This window comes from Chaetura pelagica, unplaced genomic scaffold, assembly GCF_000747805.2.
Source record: "Chaetura pelagica isolate M959 unplaced genomic scaffold, ChaPel_1.0 scaffold294, whole genome shotgun sequence".
Lineage (NCBI taxonomy): Eukaryota > Metazoa > Chordata > Aves > Apodiformes > Apodidae > Chaetura > Chaetura pelagica.
The window spans coordinates 574753-592519 of NW_009953068.1; positions in this window are offsets into that span (position 1 = coordinate 574753).

Genomic DNA, 17767 nt, shown 5'->3' on the forward strand with positions numbered 1-17767 from the left:
TTGGATTCCTTAGCTCCTCCTTTATTTACCCACTGCCTTTTCAACTCCCCCCTCTATTCCCCTCAGTAAAAAATGAAATATTCTGTTTACATTTTCAACTGCAAATTGATTGTGCAACTTCTCAGTCCCTGCACAAGATGGGAAGTACGTTGTACTTCATTCCCCTATCAGGGTATGGATTCCAAGTGTGGGTTTCAATTCTTTCCCTGAGAAATAAAAAGCAGTTCTTTCTATTACCTACAGGTTCTTTCCCTGAGACAGGGACATTCATTTTGGCAGGAAACTCCCGTGCCAGTGTTTCAAACACAGGGAACTTGACAAGCTTCCTCCTCTTATTACAATGCAGAAGCACCGACCGTTTGTTATTTTGGAATACTGTATCCTAACAAGCTGTGCTTAAAAATCGTTTAGTGTGAAATTGCAGATTAATCCCCCGGGGCCGGGGCTGCAGCACTCCCCCAGCCCCTCGGGAGGATGCAGATGGCCAATCTGAGGGTTACAAAAGGCACAGTCACTGATTACATGCATGGATGTAACGGACAAAAAAGGCCTTCCCCCCGGCCAAGGTGAGGAAGGTCCCCTGGAGGTCCCAGTGCCTGCCTGGGGCAGGAAAAGCTGTATTTTAAAATGCCTTTACTGTTGAAAAGTTTCAGAACACGTATCCCAAACAAATGGAAAACCCGCTTTTTACTCCCTTTAGGATCCCATTTTTACTTTCAATTCCCTTTCAAAGTCAATTGTTACTTTTCTTACTTCTCTTGTTTTGTTTTATTGTGTCTTTAGGCAACAATCACACAATGATTCCTTTAGGAAGAGTTTGGCAGCTTATGAAGAAGACAGACTGGGAGAGCTGGGGTGTTCAGCCTGGAGAAGAGAAGGCTCCAGGGAGACCTTAGAGCACCTTCCAGTGTCTGAAGGGGCTCCAGGAAAGCTGGGGAGGGACCTGGGACAAGGGCAGGGAGACTACAAGGGAGAATGGATTAAAACTGGAAGAGGGGAGATTTAGGTGAGATATTAGGAAGAATTGCTTCACCATGAGGGCAGGAAGGCACTGGAACAGGTTTCCCAGGGAAACTGTGGCTGCCCCATCCCTGGCAGTGCTGAAGGGCAGGTTGGATGGGGCTTGGAGCAGCCTGGGCTGGTGGGAGGTGTCCCTGCCCATGCAGGGGGTGGGAATGGATGATTTTTAAGGTTCCTTCCAACCCAAACCATTCTATGATTATATCACTGTCCTACCAACTAAAACTAGTGCCTGCTGGTCTCTGCTCAGTAGGGAGGGAGCTGCCTGGCTGTCTGTGAAGTGCTGGTAGCCTGGTTTGGAAGAAATTCATCTTCATCCTCAGGAGGATGATATTGCTGTCCTGGAAAGCATGGGGTTAAAGCTGCCATCTGACCTGCTCACTGATTTTTGTGTAAAAATGTTCAAGCTTAGGAGCAAAATCCACCCATGTGGTGCCCTGTGCTGTGTCCAGGCTCAGCAGGGTGAGATGTGTCAGCAGGAGAAGGTGCTTTACTGGTATCCCAGCTTAGTGTTGCTGTGTTTAAGATGTAGTTTTTAGAATGCAGTGTTACTGAATAGCTCTGAAGTTTAGGGACAAAAAATTAGCTGGGTATAGCTGCTCTGTTGACCTCAGCTGTTCTCATGATACTCATCTGTGTCTTAGAATGTCTCTAAAATACAGAACTATACATTTAATATGTAATTTCTTTTGGGGCTGAAACCATCTCACTACTGTATGTTTGCAGAGCACCTGGAACAATGGGCCTGGGGCTTCTCAGTGCCCCTCTAACAGGAAGAACAGAGGGCTGGTTTATATGGGCTTGAAGAGCTGGCACAACCCCAAAGCCAGACCCACTAGGACACACAAAGCCTGACAATCTGCTTGTAATTTAACCACTTAAACCTAAGTGTAGCACAATTTGATCTCTGTGAGTGGGCTACAAGAATATCTTCCCTTCATAAATGTCTATTTGGGGGCAAATAATTGTTTATAGATAATGTAATTGTGCAGTGCAATGGTTATTACATGCAATATTATGAGGCAAGTGTTGTGACAAGAGGATCCTGGTTGGCTGGCATGTTTTCTTACCACTTCAGCTGCCCAACATAATTGCTCTTATCACAAGCTGTTAGCAGATTTTAACCCTCAAAATTTCATTAATAAGAAAGTGATCTTAGCAAAATGTAGTTTAGGTGTATTTTGACTTGACCTCCAGCTAAATAGTTACTTTCAAAAGTCAAGAGCCTGATGCAAGGAGGTAGAAACAAGAAAAGCAGGGACTGGAGCTCAGATTGTTTTTTGAACCATCCCACTGTCTGTAGATACTGTGCCATGTATGACAATCAGTATCAGCGTGTGCAGGAGGCCACATTCCCTTCTGAAAACATGTTTAAGTGTAAAAGGTTGGGATAAAAACTTCCTATCACCCTGAATTTTTATGTCCTGAATTTAGACAGTGACATCAGAACAAATCCTGGTACTATGTGTGCATAGTGCTAATGCTTTTATTTTGCATTTTGGGATAAAATTTATATTTCTTTAAATTGTTTTGTGGTGGGTTTTTTTCCCCAAATATAGAAGCAAATCAACATGCTGCTGGCTGGGGGGTAAAATTTACAATCTAGTTTGTCAGAGAAGACTACTTCAGCAGCAGCACATGCTGCAGATTAAAGTGTCAGTTTTTAACCCTTTATTGCTCTTTTCTAGACTGTAATCTATTTACAGCTGCAGAGAACCCCATGTAGGTCCCACCTATTTCTTCACCATAACAATTAACTTTTCCTAAAATACCAGTTCTGATTGTGTTGTGCAGACAATGACAATGAATGCCTCTATCTGTACTCATGCTCACATGAGGTTTGTTCTCTTCATAGATCAAAAGTTAGGAAAGAAGAAATTAATAAATAAAAAAAAGATTATTTTCCAGCAACCTGCTTTCAGCTTTGGGTTCATAGATGAAAAGTTAGGAAAGAAGAAATAAAAAAAGGAAGATTTTCCAGCAACCTGCTTTCAGCTTTGGGTGAATATACAGCTTTTTGTCATAGAAGCAAAGAACGTTGGGCTCTTATGGGCTTGGGGAAATTTGCCTCTGAGAGATCATGTGTTGCCTTGGTTGAGGGGGCAGCTGAATCTTCAGCCCCTGCAAGTTTGTTGCTTCACACCTGGAGCAGAACTGGTCAGTGTCCACCTTGTGTCCCAGCAGGGCTGCTGAACGGTCTGACCTGGCCAGGGTGGAATTCACTTTGCCCAGTATGTTACTGGGAGCCATGCACAGAGAGACAGGCCTCATCTGAAGGTCACAGCCCAGTGACACTGAAACTGATCCTGGAGAAAAATATTAAAACAAATGCACAGTTATTTTCTTGGTTTCTATTTCTGCAATGTTTTCAGCACACAGGAAATAAAAAATAGCAGCCATAGGCTGTCAGGGTAATACTCTAAATGTGTGAAGCCCAAACACAACATGATAAAGGACTTTCATGATCTGTGACAGAACGATTGATTTCTGTTTTCTTCCCAGATTCTGTGAATCTTAAGTGAATACGTTACTAGTTTTACCACGTATTGTACTTCATATGAGCAAATCTACTTTCCTGCCTGTTTGTGTAACTAGAACTTCAGAGATGGAAGAGTTCTGCAGAAACCAGCACTGGGATCATTCTTTCCAGGTCAGTGGGACTATCCCCATGAGCAAAGATTAGCATGTGCCTATTTTTCTAAGGATCTAAGGCTGGAAGTTAAAGATCCCTTCTCTTAATAAGGCCATCACCAAATTAACATAATCAAGCAGTAGTCAGTTCCATTATTCTAGCAGGTATCCTGCTACCTCAGCATTTCTGTTCTAAACAATATCACAATGACACAAATTGTTTCCCACTTACATGACACAGAAATCTAATTAAACCATTTCTGCACCTTCCCTGACCAAAATTCTTCATTTCATTAATTAGAAGACACCACAGAACAGCCAGGCCTGTGCATCAGATTTTCGGCTATGAGACTTAAAACTAACATTTTCAAAAGCATTTCATGGTTTGAAAGAATGGTCAATTAACCTTCGGCTTCCTGTGGGGAACCCTGCAAAGAACTGTCAACAGTTCAGTTTGGAGAGATTTGTCCAGTGACCTCTGAGGCCACGAAGTTCATGAATGCATGTACCAGTGTCATCATAGATTTGTTCCCTGGGTTACTGTCACAAGAGGAGAAATGGGTTGCTTGGCAGTTGCTGCTACAGTACAGAGCAGTAACTCCCAGTTGAGTGCTGGGACGTGCCCCCAGTGCTACCATGTGCTCCAGCACAGCCTGTTCCAAACTAGAGCCACTCAAAGAGGGGGAAAATATATATATATACGCATATATAATGGTATCTTCAAGATGAATTATGTGTCTCTTTCTCTTCCTTCCATAAGGTGGTGGGTTGTTTTTTTAAGAGGGGGCCAGGGGGAATTAATTCACTGCCTGCTGAGTTTCTTTGTATTTCAAATTCTCTTCAAATGGCAGTGTAAGACAAACATCTGATCCTTCTTGTGGTGACAGTCTTCAGATTTAAGTGATAGCAGCATGTCACTTTTTATTCCAAATCCAGGGGATTCTGTGGAGCTGTGGTAGTGGATTGAGGAGATGCACCTGCAGAAGAAGGGCAGGCACACCCCTTCTGAGCCCTGTGAGAGAGATTACACCATCAGGCTACTGTGAGCAGGTTTTATTGTGACATTGAAAAGAAACCAAGGGTCTAGTCCTGGCCATTGAAGTCAAAAGAATCTCTGGTTTCATGAGGGAGGCAGAGCTATCCTTAAAGAAAATATCTTCTCTGTAGGTTTTGATACATGGAAATTGAAACCCAGCAGTTGGCATTCAGCTCTTTGCTTTTACTTCAGAGCTACATCATCAGGATTGTAGCTCCACTTTGCAAGTTGCAGGGAGAAGTGAGTGTCTTTTCTTTCCTCTTATGTCTCTCCAACTTGGCCAGTGGGCATTTCGTGTTTTCCTTCTCCTCTCTACTGGTTGCCAGTTGTGTGGATGATTTCAGCACGTTCCTACACGTGGCTTTGGATGCTGTGTGCCCTTCTGGGAGGCTGATTTGAAACAGCAGGCAGTTCTCAGCTGTGGCACTGTGCCCGTGGGTGAAATGCAAGCAGTTCAGTGTCATGTGAACCTGAAGTTCCTACATCAGACCTGGTTTTCCTGGCTTTTGTAATTCTGTCACACCCTCAGCACTTTCCCAGGTGTGGCCAGGGTTGTTTCTTCATGCTTGTAACTGTCTGTAGCACAGTTTAAAACACCTCAGCTGATCCTGTGTGCTGCTCCAAATGTAAAGTTTTAATTTATGAAGTAACCAGGAGGGTTTGCTTAAGCACCATTTTGAGTGTGCATCTGTACCTTTGGTTCAGGTTTTATTGATCACAGCGTGTGTTATTGTCTGAAGTAGTTCAGTTTGTTACACAGGGCTCTGGTTACCAGGTATGTTGCTACATTTTACCCATGAAGGTGGGAACACACATTAGACTTCTCTAAACTGACTAGTTTTAACATTTTAGTGCTCCCTAAAAACAAAGAAGTTTCTCAGTGTTTGTAGGATGTGACTAGTGTGTCATATTAGAGTTCCATTGCCTTCCTTTCAAAACGATTATTTAAAAAATCCAGTCCAAATGCCTTTTCTCAGCAGCTTTCTCTTTTTTTTCCATTGCCTCCCTTTAATACTGAGCACTGATGCCAAAGGTTCTTATTCCCCAAAAATACATAGAGCAGAGGGTCATTTTTGAGCAGCTGAGGGGACTGGATAATTGGTTCTTTCTCCCGGTTTTTATGCCCTGTGTGGGAAAAGCCATTTCGAAGAACTCGGGCTATAATGAGGCTCAAGTCTCCGGGGAGCAGCAACATCCCCTGTTGCCGGTTCTCAGCTACTGCACTGCCCGGGAAGCTGCTGCTGGGGGAGCTCTGGAATGCTGAGGGGAGCTGGTCACTGGGAAAGGAAACCATCAGTTGGATAAAGAGCAAGAATATCGCTGGAAACACAAGTAAAACTCTTATTTAAATGTTTGCAAGTGACATAGCAAGGTGCAGGGAACACCGGGCTTGGGTCTAAACTGCTGGTTGGGAAATAATCTCTCATTTCCTAGGAGCATCTTAGACCATGTGTGTGCTCTTGCACAGTGCAGATTTCCACATTTTCAGAAGTATTTGCTAAGGCTGGAGGTCTTTGCTAAGTAAGTTCATAACTCAGCTTTTCAGAGTGTTGCAAGAAGTGCTGAACACCCAGCCCTGAGCTGTGCTGGACACCCAAATGGGAAACAGATCAATGGACTGCCTGGTGTTGAAAATGTAAACTTCCATTCCTTAGATATTTCCTATCTGGAATTTATCACTGAAATGACTGATGAGGTGAATTCTGCTCAACAGGTCATGCCATCATCTATTTGTCTGTGCCTGGGTTAACTCTTCTGTGCAGCAGCAAGTGACCCTCCCTCTCTGTTGCTGTGCTAGGGCTTCATGCATTAGTTTTTATAAAACTTTTGGGCTCTTTGGTGGAAGAGGTGGTAGAAGTGCAGAAACATCCTCACTGTTTGCTGTTGCAATGAAAGAAAAAAAATAATAATCTCAATTTCCTCACAGAAAAAGATGTCACTTAACTTGGCCCCATTCCATGAATCCTGATGTTGCAGTTCAGAAAAACAGGCTCTGACTTTGAAAAGTTGCAGAAATGCGACTGTGAGCAACCTCTTCCAGATCAGTTGTCTAGGAAATGTGACAGCCTTTTGCTATGAGTGACTTGAGCTGGTTGTACTACAGACTAGTGGAAATATATATTTTATATATATTTTTTCCATTATTTTAAAAAACTGTCATTGCAAAGGACTGTAACTGAAACCTGTGCCCTGCTCTGCCAGCTGCTGCAGTGCTGGTCATGGCTCAGGCTCCAAAGATCTCCCTGCCTGTGTTGGTTCCCATCTGAGTGTAGCCTTTGAGTAGTGAGCAGATGTGTGGGTCAAGTCAAGCAGGTTGTCACCCAGAGCCTGGGATGACTCCTCTGGGTGTGCTCAGCCACGAGAAGACACTGGAGGAAGGGAGCAACGTTGGTCCTTTGTATTGCTAGAAACCCTAAGTTGTGTTGTAGCAATGACACGTGGGTGTTGTTCTCAGGTGGCCACAGAGAGTCCCATCAGGAGGTTCCTCATGTACAAGAAGGGATACAGGATGAAAAATAATGAGCCAACTCATACATGTTCACATCCTTTCAGACCAAGCCAAGCTGGGGAGCAGCTCCAGTGCCCAACTGTTCATCCTTTCTTTTCTCAGACGTCCCAGAGAGCAGATTTAAAATGCAGAGCCAGGCTCTGCCGGCCTGTGGGCAGGGGGGAGGGGAGCAGAGGATGCAGTGCCACCAGCAGCACGTTGCACCAGCAGTGTCACACACTGGGAAAGATATCATTAGATTAAACCAGTGTCTTCCCACAGAAGCAAAGGGCGAGGCAGGGTGTGTTGGGGCTGCCCAGCGCCAGCTCCCCGGGCACCGCTGGGGAAGAGAGATGCACGGGCAGGCTGGGCCTGGAGAGGTTTCCAACCCCAGGCAGGGTCCCAGTGCTGAGAGCAGACACTGCCTGTCAGCCCAGCAGAACAACCAGTGCACAGGGCTCTGCAGCTCCCGGCCCGTTCAAGATTAATTACTCATCTGACACGACAGCTGCTGTCTGGTGCCCAGGAGCGCCCGGGCGCCGCACGGCCCGGTCCTGCTTCTTTGGGGCAAATGTTTCCCTTCCTCTGGTGTGTTGCTGAGTCTGGTTGGCTGGGCAATTACATCTTGGAAAGTGCTTAGCAAAAGCTGACTAATTTTTCCTATTTTTATCGCTGAGGCTGAATAGGAGGGGATGTTTGTCACGTGGCAGGTCCCCCAGGACAGCTTGGTTTCTTAATGAATTCCAATTATCTTCCCTGGGTTTATTTTTTGTAACATTCCCTAAAATAAAAGCTCAGCGACTTTGCTACAATCTTTGGAGCATTATCTAATAAAAATATTGCTTCTCCTAAGCTCCTGAAAATTTGCATTGAAATATGAAGTTGGACACTTCTTTTTCTGGGTTGTTTTTTTTGTCTTGTCAAACAGGTTTAACCTTTAAGCAAAATGTATTTTGCTGGTTTAGAACAGGCAGTTTAATGATGAGATGAATTGCAATATATGGGCATGTAACAGGAAAAAAAAAAGAATCTGTTGGGGTTATTCATGTGCTTTTGGATTTGATTTACTTCCTACTTCCTTATTTAATAACTAGGTTCCTTAAGACTCCTTGAGCTTGAATGACCCATGTTTTGTTGCCAGGTCTATTCCAATGACCCCTGCCAAGACCCCTGCCCCAGTTCGTCTATCAGACAAAAATGAATCTATTCCAGGAGCTATCAGTTCCCATTATCTCTAATTAAGCCTGACAGTTGGAGACAGGCCTCATTATTTTTAATTGGGCCCTATAGTTCTAGAGTTAAATTAAACACAATTTAATGCAGATAGCTCATATACATTGGTATGACGGAGTCAAATTGTATTTTAAGTTTAATGAAACAACAGTTTTTGTTTCCAGGCTTTGCTTTTACATAGTTTTACTGCACTGAGCTCTGCATTATTCAAAACTTGCCCATGGGTGATGACACACGCATTAATTAGACTCTGACCTGATCATGCACCTGTTGAACCTCTTCTCTTTTATACTGAAAATCAGAATGTAGACATAAGGTGGTGACCAAGAGCTCTGGATTCTCTAACAAGCTCCGAGTCTGTGTGATAGATTCACATGCAATGGTAAAAATAGCTTTAAGCAGAGCTGCAGTCACTAGTCATGTTAAAGGTAAGAAATTCCTGAAAGTTTTCCCAAAACCCCTGAGTGGAATTTTTATTCAGAATTTTAAAATCAAGATCCCTCTGTGTACCTCAACAAGGCAGTTGTGCTGCTGAGGAGCTGAGCAGCTGGCCTGGTTCTGTCAGGAGGCAAACACTGTCAGGTGGTGCTTCTTTGTAAAGAAGGAATTGAACCATCCTGTTACACGGGTGCCTTTTGCTCTAAATATTATAAAAGTTCCCAAGAATTTTTCTTGGGAAGCCACACACCAGCCCCAGCTGATGGAGGAGCCCATCTCACCAGCCTTACTCTGGTGATCTTCAGCTGTACAAGAGCTTGTAGGATCATTTTCTGTGCTCTTTCTTTGCAGCATGTAGTGAATCAGCAGTGGGCTGCAAGACAAAGTCCATTTTTACCAAATCTTTATCTTTGCCCCAGTTATTGAAGCAGCTAATCCATCAGTGATGCCTCTCTTTGGACTGGAGATCCAACTGAGTTTCCTGCTCACAGAAGGCTTTGATTAAATATTGGATTTTCTGATGCAAGTTTCCCTTTACCAAGGTGAGATTAACAGATGCTTCTTCCAAAGGACGTTTCCTTCAATATCTTTGTATTTGCTGTAGCTCCCTCTTCACCTTCATTTGAAGGACAAATAAATAAACAGCACCATTTCTCCAGTGAGATGTGACACACAATCACTTGGACTGCATCAAAGTAGGAATCCAGGATGAGTATCCTACATTTGGAATGGCAGGACCTCTAAACTTCTTAAGAGCTCTAACTGCTTGCATTTAGTAATCATATGTTGTGTGTTTAATTAAAAGATACTTAATCATGTAAATTATATTTGTATATATTGTAGAGGCTAGGATTGTCCTGAAGAGAAAGAACAAGGATTACTCAGTGTTTACACAGTCCCTCTGCCTTTCTAACTGCTTGCCTTGGCCCATGTGTAGGCATCTGCTCCAGGCCCACCCCCAGCTCTACCTGGCTTCTCCCAGCTGCCTCTGAAGTGTCTCCTGAAGTGCTACACCCACAGCATGGGGTGACATCCACCTGAGACCTGTGTTGTTTGGCACACTGGACTGAATCTCCAGCTTTTCTCCCTGCACTGCTTTTTCTGAACCAAGATGCCATCACAGGTGAGAGGTTTGCTCCACCTCAGCTCTTCCTGTGGGCTGTGCCCATCCCTTGCAGCTGGTAGGTACCATTTGACATTTTAATAACTTCATTGTTTTTCAATGTTTTAATTTGTAGGGGTGCACTTCATGTTTTAGAGCAGCAGTATGGAACAATTTCCATGCTGAATGTCTCACAGGAATATCAGGTGATGTTGGTGTGACCCCCATCTGCAGCTCTCCTGGGAATGCTGCTCCACTCCAGTGCCACACATGGCATTCCCAGCCCCCCTCATACATTGTGTCCCAATGTCCCTTATCCCCATGTGCATCACCAGCACGTTCAGTTCCTCCTCTCCCAGGACAGGACTTCTGCAACTCACTGCATCCTTCTCCAGAGGTGTAGTCACATTGCTCCTCCAGCCTCCCCATCTTCCTCCCATGTGAATTTGGGGTTGGAGATGGGAAGCTGGAGGGGGAGCAGCTCAGATGGGTGGGAAACTGTGGGATGATTGAGAGGGATGGAAGTGAGAAGGGAGAGAAACCAGTGCTAGAGGCAGGAAGGGAAGAGTCAGACCAGAAGCCTGCAGGACACAAGTCAGTGACAATGGTCAGTCTGTAGGGCAGAATTTGCTTCCCTGTTCTAGATATAAAATGGAATGTGAGGGAATGGTATCAGTTCTGCCCCAAACATTTTTAATTGAACTAAAAGTAGTTACCAAAAATAGTATTTTTCTTTTTTTAGTCTCTCCAATCACTCAAGGCACACCTGATAGTGTCTCTGGAATTAATTTTTCATGCCCACACTCACTTTGCACATGCTACTTTAGACATAGCTAAATGCATGAGCTTCTCAGCTCTTCTACTCATTAGGTATTTTTGTTAGCTCTGGCTTGGCCAGCAGAAAAACCCTCTTTTCCAAGCCCTGCAGGAGGTCCCTGCTGTGACAGGCTAAAATGCCAAAAGATACAAGGGGTCTGTCATATGCTGTTGTCCTTTTGATTGAACCTGGAGAGAAAAGGCTTTTGTAAAACTTGTGGCCAGTTAGCCAGCACACTCCTAATATTATAGGCACAGATTTAGTGACCTGCATGAGAAGTGAGATTGAAATAGATTTATTACAGCTTTCCAAGCCCCTGGAAACCCATGGTTGGGATTTTTAATGACTAGATCTGAGCTGCTGGTTTGAAAGGAGAGGACTTTTTCTCTGTGCTCTTTGGCCACCACCAGCCCCAGCAGTGACAGGAGAGACTCAGGTCCTGAGCTGATGAATCTACCCCAAGCTGCCTCCTGACGCAGCACCACTGTTGTACCTTGCCTGGTCACCTGCTTTCTGATTTAAATAATATACCCAGGAAAGCCCCATATAATTCACTGACTTCCTTGCAGAGCAGATTAAAAAGGAAAACAAAAGTATTTCATGATTTTTAACAGAGAAGTACAGCAGTTCTATTTATTACTTGGCCTGTTTGGAATTAATGAGCTCAGAGGTGAATAATTGATAAGCATTTTAACACAAGCAAGAATTCAATTAAATATGAACAAGAGGAGGCTGGGCATGAGGTAAAGAATTTCTCCTTCCCTTTTGACTGCAAACAATCCTTTCAGATCTGGTCACTGAAGACAACTGGCAATGAAATGGGTGTGTGAAAGAGGAGGAAACCAGATATTATGTTACTTAAAAGTCATTCATCATGTCACTGGAAGGCAGGAATCTGAACTCCTGAAATAAATAGTGGCTAAAGGTGATCTCTCTGCACAAAGGTACTGCTGCATGAAGCCACTTCCAACTGCTAAAATATTCCTCCTGTAACGAGGGCTGGTACCCATGTGCTGTGCCTGCAGTACATCTGGGATAAGCAGGACACCTTAAAATGATTGCCTGGGTGAGACATCTCCCTGAACTGGTTGTAGTAGATTTACTGCTCTGCTGTGCAGATGGGAATGCAGTGAGGGCTTTCATCCCTGCTTTTATTAAGGTGGGCACTGAGGTGAAGAAGGATTCTGGGTTAAATTCTCAAGCTCAAGTTGCAAAGGCTGCTTGAGGAGCCCCGTTAGTACCTGCCTGTCACAGCACCTTGACTCCATGTACAACATTGTCACTTGGCATTTGTCAGCAAAGAACATGATTTTCTTTTGATTCCATGCTTGTTGTTTCCTACACTGTGCAAAACAATTCCTCAGCATTCCCAACAGAGAATGGATGGCATGGAAAGTTCTGCTTGGTATTTTGTCTGGTGGCAGATTTGACCTGTCTGAAGGAGTAACTGCTTTTTTTTTTGTGCTCAAGGCAGCAGCACCATCGTGCATCAAACAGCCCAGGCCAGTTTACTGAACAGTGCAACCAGGCAGGGACTTTGGGATGAGGATGGGCACAAAAGAAGTGATTCTTTTGTGTTTCTTTCCCAAAGTTTGGCTGAGCATGAGCATATTTTGTTTTTCCATCTCTTGACACTCAGCTCCACCACGATGGCTGGTCCAACAGAAACTAAGGAATTTTCCTCTGTGCCTGAAGTCAAAAATACATGTTCATATGCTTTTCAAAGGGCTCAGTGGGACTGGCAGCCTGAGCCTTCATCACTGCTCAGTTTCTGATGGAAGCACCCATCCCTCTCTGGTGCACTCTGCTGCCTTGCTGTGTTCAGAGACACCTGCAGAAATACACACACACACTTAGCTGCACCACCCAGCATGTCCTGGGGAATGAATTCTTAGGTAAACCTGAAAGAATTCAACAAATGTTGTCTCCATCTTTATTTAGGCAGCTGTGGAAGTGGCTCGAGGCTGGAGGTCTAATTTTTCACCAGCTGATGTGTGGTGCTGCATGTGAGGACAGTGCAGGGAGGATGCCAGCAGAGGTAGGGCTGCCTCTCCTTAGATCTGGTTACAGCACGTCAGGACCCTGCAGAAAAAAAGGAGAACACAATATGTGAGTGTGGGCTTTGAGCACTCGTTCATTCTAACACCATTCTGAGCCTGTTTTCCTCAGGGCAGGGCTGTCCCCACCTCTGTGCCCTGTGACAGTGACTGGCAGGGGGTGACACAACCGGGGAGGCTGCAGCAATGCAGGGGAATTAGTAAAATTCAGTGTGTGAGTTGGAATCACATTAAAGATTAATGTGTAGTCCTAGCATCTGTTCCTCCTTTGTAGGATATCTGCACTTTTAATTTTTAAGCATGTCTTAGCCTCAGCCTGGGAAGAGAGATACTATAACCAAGAGTATATACATTATTAACCTTCAAGCTTCCAGCTTGAGTCAGCTCCTGCAGCCTCTAAGATTCCAGTTTCTGAACAAGCAGATGAGCACCCACCACCCTGTCTGCACCACTGGCCCCATCCTGGATGGAGCTGATTCCAGGGCAGTTTTAAAACAGCAGGTGGAGGTGCTTGCTTATTTCAGTAGTTGGTAATTAATATACAGTGCTTATACCAACTCATCAAAGATCACTGGTGCCTGCAATGTAATCTCCAGGAAGATACAGTTTCTAGTTCTTATCTTGGAAAAGTGGCCACTAAGTATATGCAGGTACCATAGGACAAAGTTCCTGACTCCCAGTAAATTATTCATGGTGTTCTATTCGGGTGAGGACCTAGCCTGGCTGCACAGTGTTCTGAAGGACCTTACACAAGTTCAAAGCCCTTTTTGAATGGTTTAGCTGGAATAATTGTTAACAGCTGACTTGAACAGCATTCAAGATGGAAACCCAGGTAACTTTAATTGTTAGTGGCTATGGTGATAGATGTCTTGCAGCTAGCTGGAGATGGAGTTCCATATGGCATTTCTGTTAACTGCATTAGTAAATATTGAATGGCATGTTTCTATAGGCTGGATAATGATATAATGATTTTGAAATACTAATTTTATAAAGCACACAACTGATATAATTCAGTCACAAATATATAGACTCATTTCAGAAGCTTCATGGTGCAGAACATGCTGTGTTTCCCTGGGGCAGTGTGCCTGCAGCAGGGGGAGGGCTCCTATCCTTGGTACCTCTGTCTTCAAAGCTGTTCACTTTTCTCCTGGCTAATTTAATTTAGTGGACTTTAACAAAGACATTTCTTGGAAGCTGTGGCTGGGCTGACATCGCACTTGCATGCTAATGAAGTCTTGATGACACATGGAACCCCAGGATCAAACCAGCTACTTTTTTTCCAACAAGATATTAAGATTCAAAGTTTTTAAGAGCTCTTGCAGTTCAGGTGCAGGTTTCTCGGTGTCCGCTGGTGACTTTCTCTTGCCATAGCCTGTAGCAAAACTTCCAGGGGGAATTCTGTAAGACTGGACAGCAGTGCTGCCTCACTGACACAGGCTGCTTCTGGAACAGCCCAGGTCAGTCTGGGAATGCTCAGGGAGCTGTGCAGCTGGCCTGGTGGGCACTGCTCCCAGCCCTGCTGTGCCACTCTGCCAATCTCCATCAGGGCTCATCCCAAAACCTGCTGGTGGTTTTTGTAGGACAGACATCTGGGTAACCTTGACATTCATGATCCAGAGCTGACTTGTAGGCAGATGAATGCCAGGGTGAAATTCTGTGATCCCCTTGGCAAACATTCCACTTGCTGCAAAATAACTTGCTTAATCCTCTGCTTCTTTACTGAGCATCAGTGTGTGGAGACCTGCTGAGGGGAGAGGTCTTTGTGCCTCCTTTTCCCCTCTTCCCCACAGAAAATCCGTGTCTGTGCTTGGCAGGGACAGCAGAGTTCCCACTCTCAGTGCATCTCCTGGAAGTGGGTTGAGGTGCTGTCCTTGCAGGAGCCGTGGGTGAAAAGCTTCACAGGGACCTGCTGGGTGGGGTGATGGGGCTGGAGAGAGTCAGCTGGGCACGTGGGGAGAGGGAGGCCCTTGGTGGCGGGGGGTGAGGAAGGAGGGACAGGAGGGTGAGGAAGGAGGGACAGGAGGGTGAGGAAGGAGGGATAGGAGGGCTGAGGAAGGAGGGACAGGAGGGTGAGGAAGGAGGGACAGAAGAGGTGCTGAGGCAGAGGTGGGCAGCGTGGAGCAGAGGTGGGAGCTGGGCTGGAGCTCTGCAGCCGGCACCGCGCAGACCAGATGCCAGAGCTGGATGCTGAAGCCCAGGAGAAGTGAGCCCATCATCCCCAGATGAAAGGTGACAGAGGAAGAAGGTAACAGAGCATTTGAGCTGCACATTCTGAGTCAGAGAAGTACAGTGACCACGGGCAAGGCAGGGGATTTAATTTTTAATCGGTCATAATTCATCTTATGTCTGGTGAGAAGACAGCAAAAGGAAGTGATAGTGGTTTTGTTTCGATGTGTCACAGCACCAGAGAGAGGGAGATAAAGGGGAGTGTTTTGGTGAGCTGAGGTGCTGACTGCTGAGCAGGGTGTGGGTGTGGGTGTGTGTGTGGGTGTGTGGGTGGGTGTGTGTGTGTGCAGTGCAACAGTCCCGCTACGTCCTCGGGAGTGTTAATTATTGCATGGAAGGGTTTTTAGCTTGCATGCAATGTTCAGGGCTGCTGCTCAACACTGTGGTCTGGCTGCAGCAGAGCTCCTGCCTCAGTGATCCAAGCTTAAGCAGAAACGTAAGGATAATCCATGGGATGTGATAGATGCCTTTCCACTGAGGCTTCTAACTGATACAGGAATGAGAGAGTTTCTTTCAGTAATAGTTGTGTAAGGCTTGAAAAGAATTAATCCTCAGGAAAAACAAAAACAAACAAACAAAAAACCCGAAACAACTTTATTTTAACCAATTTTTAAAAGATTTAAGTCTTACCTTTCCCTTTTAATGTGTTTTGTTTTGTTTTTTGACATATCCAGGCTAACTAACAGCTTTTAGCAGCCAGGGGCTTTTGCAACTTGTCTGTGAAAGTTTTCCTTTCCACTGCTGTACTACATGACAAATATTGAAATCAATTACAGCTATCAGACAAAAAAAAACCCAAACAGCCAAACCAAACAAAAAAAAAAACCCTAAACCCCAATGCTCAAAGAAAAACTCATTTGCTCTTGTCAGAGAGGCCCATGCAGCTTCTTTGGCCCTGCTGATGTTAAACCTGCTCCTTCTTCATTTGTCCTCCCAGGAAAACCCAGCTGGGACCCAGATTTCTCATTTCAGAACACCCAGAGCAGCATTACCCTGCTCCTTCTCCTCAGCTTGTTCTTTTGAAGGTCATCTTTAAAGGCCATGAAATCAGCCCAGTAATCCCAATAGGATCCCTGGGTAATTCCTCAGGCAGTGGCCTTTGTGTATCCTCACCCTGTGTTTCACCAGCTCCGGAGCTCTGGTGTGACAGTGCTGGGGTGTCCCCAGGCCCTCTGGAACACCAGTGGCCCTTTGTTCATAGGACAGTTTATTAACTGGTCATAATCTGCTGGGGACAGAAGCAACACCCTCCTATTTGCTAAACCTTGAATTCTGGGTTAGCAAAAGAGCTGCAAGGGCTGCAGGAATTTTTCCCTAAGATCCAGCTTTGTCTCCTGTCAGTCTGGAAGTGGCAGGGCTGGGGCAACACGAGGCTCCTCGGGGGGAGACGTGGGCATCTGCCCTGGAAATGGAGATTTTACTAACATAATGAAAGGCAAAACAAAGAAAACATTATCTACAGAGTGAGCTGCTGAGAAGCAAACAGCAACCTACATATGGTTCGGGCTTGGCACAGCCTTTATTTTTACCCTTAAGACAGGGCTCCCTGTGTGGTTATTTACTGTATTAATGACACGAGGCAGAATTACAGCAAACGGGCTGAGCACACTCATTACTGTGATAATTACGGTTGTTTCCTCCGAGGCTGGGCCAGCCGAGCCCTGAGCACAGCTCTGAACAGAGCCAGGGCTGCAGGGGAAGCCTGAGCCCTGCCTGGCCTCTCTGCTCTCCCCCTGCTGCTGCTTTTTTCCCACGTCCACTCTTTGCTCACCACCTGCCTGAAAGGAATCACACCGTTTGATTGCTGGGATAATTTCCATCCCCTGTAAATAGTCCTGTGTGAGAAGGGAAGCTCTTGCAGGGAAGACTTGCAGGTTCATAAAGGTGACACGTTTGTTTCCTCCAACCCCCCTGTTTTATTGTTTATATGCAAAGCACTTACTTCTGAATCACTGTAGTTATTTCTACTTCCACAAAAACCATTCAGCTTTCAGTATAAAATCCAAGATAGTAGATACTTATGGCCTTGTATGAATCTCTTTAAAAGAAAGTTGTAAATTGTACATAACTTTCAAGATGAGGGATATACACTTGAATAGTGACTGTGATTCTAACATGCACCTTCATCCAAGAGTTTCATATACTCTCCTAACAGGCATTACAGTGAAACACACCAGCACCTGCTGATGTATTTGTCTTATATTTGTTAGCCTGCAGTTCTGTAACCATCTCACTTCTGACACCAGTTACTTACACTACTTGATGAGGGTTTATAGAAACTTCCATATATTCTTTCTTCTTTTATCCTTGTTCAACACTAGTAATATAGTTTCACATAGAAAATGTCATGCTTCATTCTTAAATACTACTAGTATTTTAAACCAAAACTCCTTTTTTCTTTCACATGAGAGGAAAAATAAAGTGATTTTATGGCAGCTGCACCACAGTGGTTATTTTGTTAAGGATTAAGGCCTTGAATTGACTAATTCTTTGTTGCTCCTTTAAAACTTGCCTCCTCACTTACCTGTTTTACCAGGTTTTCCCCATTTTGGATGATTACATCTCCCTGTGTCAGCCCTTCAGTAACCTTTTAACTATAAGAGCAAACAGCTGAGTCAGCTCTGCCCTGGCAATATTTCATACACAGGGGGGTAGGTTTGTGTTGTAGAAGGTGAGGAAGGGGTTGGTTTTTTTTTTCCTCTTTCCTGCTTGGTTTGCT